Below are 6,000 nucleotides of genomic sequence, written 5' to 3'. Positions count from 1 at the left end.
TGATTTAATGACTCAGCTTTCTGTCTAATATGGGGTATTTGTCTTCTAATAGCAGCACTAGGTGGCACACAAGGTCAGGTCAGAGCACCTCACTTCAGGAGCAGGGGTTTACCTGCTCCCCGGGATCACCTGTTGAAATGCTTGCAGGGAGCCTGTGGTTCACACTCCAAGGCCTTTTGCCATCTATTTCAGTTTACTGCAAAATCCAAAAGATGCTGAAGCTGTTCCTAATGACAGCTGCGTTTATGTGCCATAGCCATTTGCCACATCTGGATGTACTGTATCGTCTTCCTGCAAGCATAGTTAATTCTACTCAGACTTTAAAATGAAAAATCACCTGAGAGTAAAGCGCACATGACCGAGAAAAAGCAGCCTCAATGTGAAAGTTCATCCATTCTTGTGTCTCATAACTTACGTCTTATGTTATACAGAAGAGCGGCTGGCTGCCAGAGAGTGATGAGTATCCTGATGGAAAGCATCATTGTTAATCTTCCAGCTTCATTAACAACAATTTGTTTAACCTGAGCATGTCCAGTTGTATAGAGAAAACCTGAGCTGGTAAGTATTTCTGTTTTGGTTTCTTTTATCTTTCTTGCTTGTGAGTAATTGATATTTTACACTATGTTGCAGATTATGTTTGCCATGCTTTTTGTGCATGTTACTGGCTCATACTGTACTGGACAGATGTACTTAAACTGACACAGAGAGAGTGTGTGTGTGTGTACATATGTGGCACATCCAGCCACATAAACACGTACTTACAAGATTTTCTGAGAGTCCGGTGTGAAAAAATAAATTTCACATCATTTATTCCTGCATTTCATGTGGATGAGAAAATGGCACGGATATTGCTCTGTTCTGGGAAGGATGTTCAAGACTACATGTATGTACACTGGGCAGCATAATCTGAGGCACTGCATAATACCAATAAAAAGCTGTTTTGGCATTTTAAAAGTTGTAATCAAAGAGAAACAGCATGCTTTGCTAGAACAAACAGTTCCCTATTAATACACAGTGCAAACAGAGAGACATCCTCCTTGAGATTCTTTTAATTCTGTAGAGCTTTTACCATGGTACTAATTTTAAATTGGAAATACCATTTCCATTTAATTATTAGGAAAGGAGCGGTTAGGTTTTATTACCTAATCTTTCCTTGCTAATAACCCTCTGTGTATGCTGGACTACTTCTTATTTTCTCTCTGAGCCATTACACTTGTCTGGCAGATGAATAAAATGTACTCTGTGTGTAAAAAACTTTAAAATCTACTGCTAACAGGTATTCCTAGTGTGAAATAAGATGTACTGCATGTGGAGTAGGAGTTATTTCTATTCAAGATTCTCCTAAGCTTCAGTAAGGAGTCAGGAAGAATGGGTTCACTTTGGCAACCAGTGTCTTCTGACAAGAAAAGCAAGGACTGTTAACCTGGATTTATAAACTGTGCTGAGTTTTAACTGTAACGATTGTGAGCTTCAAATTCTTGCTCAGTTCTTAGATACGGTTAAACATCTCAATGTTTTTACAGTGAAGAATAAAAATTTCAAAAGAAAAATGTGTAGGGCAAAAGCATCTGGATCCAAGACATATTTTTAGGACTTCAAAAGTGAATCAAACTTTCAAAACTTCAGGTGTTGTTTGATTCAAGTTTGGGTTAAAAATGCCACTGTAGACCCAGGAATAGTAATCCACTCCTCCAAAATTCTAACATTCCTTCTTAAGGGAGTTTTACTCCCTTAAGAGTACTCCCATGGCACAACTTGAGGCCATTTCAGGATTGGAACTGCAAAAACTTGCAAGTAAAAGAAAATAATCTGAAATGTATAGAAAGTAAAAGAGAAAAATAGGGAAAGAATTATGCAATTGAAATTCTGGTATAACAATTCACAGCAACTTTGTCACAAATCCCCAAAACAACCCAGTATGATTTTGAGGTTGGTCCATCACATACCAGAGTGGGCTGTAGTAATTTTTAGTGCACTTACACCTAGATCATGGTGTTCCCTTTCGAGCAGAAGACAACTGGAAGAAGTTCAGAGCAGACCTGGGAATAAAAAAGGTAATTGGCTGGAAGGTTTGGGTTATGAGAGGGTATTACAGCAGGTAAATATACCACATAACTTGGCTAAATAACAACTCACTGGACAACTAACTATCTATGGACATTGGCAGGGTATATACAGGAGGATGAAGGAAGAATTTCAGGTATCTTTAAAAACAGCAGGCAAAATAATGGAAGAAACATTCATCTGGATAAAAGGGAGGGGATCCTTTAAAAATGATGGCTTGCAGGCCATCACATTCTTTCTCTGGGAAGTGGTGGAAACATATGAGGGTGCTGAACAGCTCATGAGGAATGGGGAGGAGGTGGCCTGGTAGTGAGAAGCAAAGCAGACACAAACAAGAGACAGGAGAGGGGGAGGAAAAGAAATATCCTGTTCTCTCCTCTTCCCACCCATGGCTGGCTGGTCCTATTGTTACTGCACTCAGCTGACTTCCAGAGAACAACTGTTTTGCTGAGCAGCGGTGATTTAATCTACTAGAGTCTTTCCAGGTCCAGCTTATTTGAACATTTGAACTCAGTGACTGAGAATTCATTCAGTCCTGATTAGAACATACATTTCATATGAATGACAGTGGATTTTTTGTTAGCAGCATGCACATTAATTGCCTTTTTTTCAGGTGATTGGTAGCAAGGAGCTCTGATGTGAAGAGATCCTGAATTCAAGGTTGGCCTTGGACCAGAGAGGATGCATGCCAATCCAGAGCATTCAGAGCAAGAAATGCCCATTGCCTACAGTGACAGCAATTAATTGGATAGTCATTTTAGAAATGATAATATTCTGTGTCTGTTCTTTAGTGATGTGTTATATTCCTAATGGGCCAACAGAAATCAGGCTTGAGATCATAACTGGAAAGATGGAGTATGAGTGGAAAAAGCTTGTGGCAGAAGGATTTGTTTGGTGACTTTTACCCGTTGGTAATGTTATAATAAATTCTAAGGAAATACACCTACGAAATTGGTTGTTTGAAACAAATAATGGCCTGAAGGAGCAGTTTGCAGCCTTAGGCAAAGCTTAAAACCAAAGACGTAGAAAAATAATTATTGACCACAGTAATGATTTGTTTTCAATGATTTATTTTAAGAAAAGCAGTTTTTAAATGTCATCTCTGAGAATTATTACTCAAGCTTTAGATATTTCTCCTGGTTAGGCTTAGGATGGTTTACACATACAGAATTAAGAAAGGATTTTGTCTTGAAAAAATGAATGTGTGAACAGAAGCATTAATACCCCTGAAATACAAGATCCCATAGGATTTTGAACAAATGTAGAAGGTGGCCATCTATGCCCCATTTCAGACCAGTCTTTAAGTGTACAATTAAAATAAAGCATATGCTTAAATTTCTTTGATGTCAATGGGACTTCAAAAGGTCTTAAGTGATGTCCTGATTAGAGAAGCTTCCATCACCTCATACTTCTGCTGGTTTAAAACTGGACTAAAACAGAAGTCGTTAAAGCCTATGACCCTTTTATGTGGTATTCAAGTTCCACTGGCAAATATGTGCACAATAGAATAAAAATGCAGTGACAAGTCATGTTCAGAACCAGAGCTAGCTGGATTATTTATTGCAAATTTTTACATAGCTTTTGCACAATTTTCTACACAGGAAGCTTCATCTGGGGGTGTACAGAAAAGTGTTTCGTTAGGGGGGAGGCAGCGCGGAAGATTTTTACATTCATTGAATTAGATGTCATCCTGCCAGATGAGAAGGGAGGGAGGAGGTAGCCAGCAAGGAAACAAGAGTTTTATTCTGATAAGCATAATGCTGGAATAGCTCTGTGCTCTTGGCATCAAATTAGAGGGAATAGTGATGTAAACTGTGCTGAACTTGCTGTCAAACCCGGTTTGCTGTTAATCAAGAAGAGTTCTGCTTGCTGAGATTTGAGTATTGACAATGCTTGCTGAAGGCTGGTAATGATTTATGTTACTTCTGTAAGTTAAAAAAAAAGGGGGGAAGCAGAACAAAAGAAGAAAGGTTGGGGTCTGTAAACCCAGAAGTGAAGAATGTAATTATTTTTCTTCGGTTGTTTTACTTGGCAACTTCGCAGGAGTAAGCCCTGTTGTACTGATGGTAAATACGGAGTTATGTCCCTTAAGAGAATTTAATTTGGGCATATCCAGGAATGTAAAGAAGCATAATCCTTGAGGACTAAGCTGTGCACCCATTTAGTCATTATTAAAAGAGACTAGGCTTTATCAAATAATAACATTCTCTATTAATTTGTGTATAAGGTTTGTTTTATTTGGCAAATAACTGCATATTCTTTTCCAGTAGATAGTGATACTTGTAAGGGGCAAGTAGATTAAGCATGAAGCTAAAGGGTATTTCAGAAGTTGCAACACTATCCTCTGATATATTTAGGCTGTATTTACTGAAATGCAGCCTTTTCATAGAGCCAAAAGGCTTTTCTTGCCTTGTACAGACTTGAGCAGCTCCACTAGGGATGCAAGACTGGGGTGAGGCAACCTGCTTTGTGCTGTTATTGATGTACTGTTACAGTCTTAGACTAGTCAGTTTGGCATTCCACACTGCTCAGCACTCCTCCCACTTCTCACCTCTTTAGACTAAATTGTTTGGAGAAACACATCTGCTAGCTGTGCTTTTGTAGGTCAGTCACACTGGGGCCTTAGGCTTGGTGGAAGCCTAACAAATAACAAGAAGATAGCTAATAACAGAAATTACAACTCTTTGGAGGAAAAATAAATTAATCTGACCCTAGAAATTTTCAGTCTGCTTTAGTCTTGATGGAGCAAAGCACATTGTGTGTGCATCTGCCTGCAGGCTGAAATAGCCTCCACTGCGTATGTTCCTGTTTTAGAGATTATCTTTATTATTGAAAAAAAACAACCCCACCTGAAGTTTAAGAGAATGACAGAAGATATACGAAAATCACCTGGAGTGACTCTAAGTTGTGCAAAAAGGCAAATCAAAGCATATCCCAAGCCCCAGGTTCTGAGACATGCAATGCAGATTTTTATTTCTTGCTATATTGGGTTGCCCAGGTTTGTCTGTAGAATTTTAAAAAACAATTCTGAATGCATCATGTGTTATAAGCATTTCCATCTTGATGTCTCTGTTGGTCGCTTCAGATATTTCTAGGTTTACTTCTATTTCTTAACTTCTACTTGCAAAGCTGAGTGTCAGTTTGTTATTTTGAGGAGAGTGACAGATTGCTGCGGGGTGAGGTGATGTTGGTGATGTTTGTTTGGCCTTAACGTTTTCCAGCCATTTCTGGGAGCAGCTGTCTTTAATCATTAGAATCCGTTACTTCAGAAATAAATAACGGAAGTATCCATAACAGTACATAAAATTAACTGCCAGGATGAATTTGATAAGTAACAGCAATTCAAAAATTCAGCTTTCAGACAGTGGGAGGTTTTGGGGTTTGCTCTTCTCCAGGAGTGCCTTTAACCATTTATAAGATAAAGACAGGATTTCAAAGTTTCTCAGTGAGAGATATTTAAGTCTGTATAATCTCTGAGAAACAGCTGGCTCCTGATCTTCTTGGTTTTATTTGTATATTAAGGCAAATATTTGAGACATGTTTAACTTCCAAATGATGTATTCCTTATAGAATAAAACAAAAACAAAGCCAGAGAAAGATACCATTTTCTCATTCTGCAAATGTAAAAATTGTTCCTTCTGTGCTTATTCTGCACATTTGGACTCAATTCTTCCCAAGCTTTAAAAGTTCAGGTTGAAATATTGTTCAATACAAGACTTATTTTTGATTATTAGATGCTTGGTACCAGATAGCATGTGTACCTTGCAGTTCAGCTCTTCTAGAAGTATTCTGAAAATTCAAATGTCTCCATTTCTTTGTAATAGAAAAGGACTGCAGGTCCATAACTCTTACTGGTAGAACAATTTCCTATTTAAGTTTAACTTGTTTTACGGAGTGTTTCTTTATGTTTAGGGAATATTTTTATGTCCTTTGTTT

The 6,000-nt window shown here is 38.1% G+C and overlaps 1 protein-coding gene across 1 annotated transcript in view; it reads left to right on the top strand.

Annotated features, from left to right (window-relative positions):
- The first annotated feature begins 453 nt into the window (after window positions 1–453).
- Window positions 454–6,000, top strand: part of PLA2G4A (phospholipase A2 group IVA) — a 109,509-nt gene continuing 103,962 nt past the window's right edge. The window contains exon 1 of the mRNA XM_064454358.1: window positions 454–558. The gene's annotated coding sequence lies outside the window, so the exon portion shown is untranslated. The remainder of the gene's footprint in view (window positions 559–6,000) is intronic.

This window comes from Phalacrocorax carbo, chromosome 6 (assembly GCF_963921805.1).
Source record: "Phalacrocorax carbo chromosome 6, bPhaCar2.1, whole genome shotgun sequence".
Classification (NCBI taxonomy): domain Eukaryota; kingdom Metazoa; phylum Chordata; class Aves; order Suliformes; family Phalacrocoracidae; genus Phalacrocorax; species Phalacrocorax carbo.
This window is presented reverse-complemented; position numbering and strand designations above follow the sequence as displayed.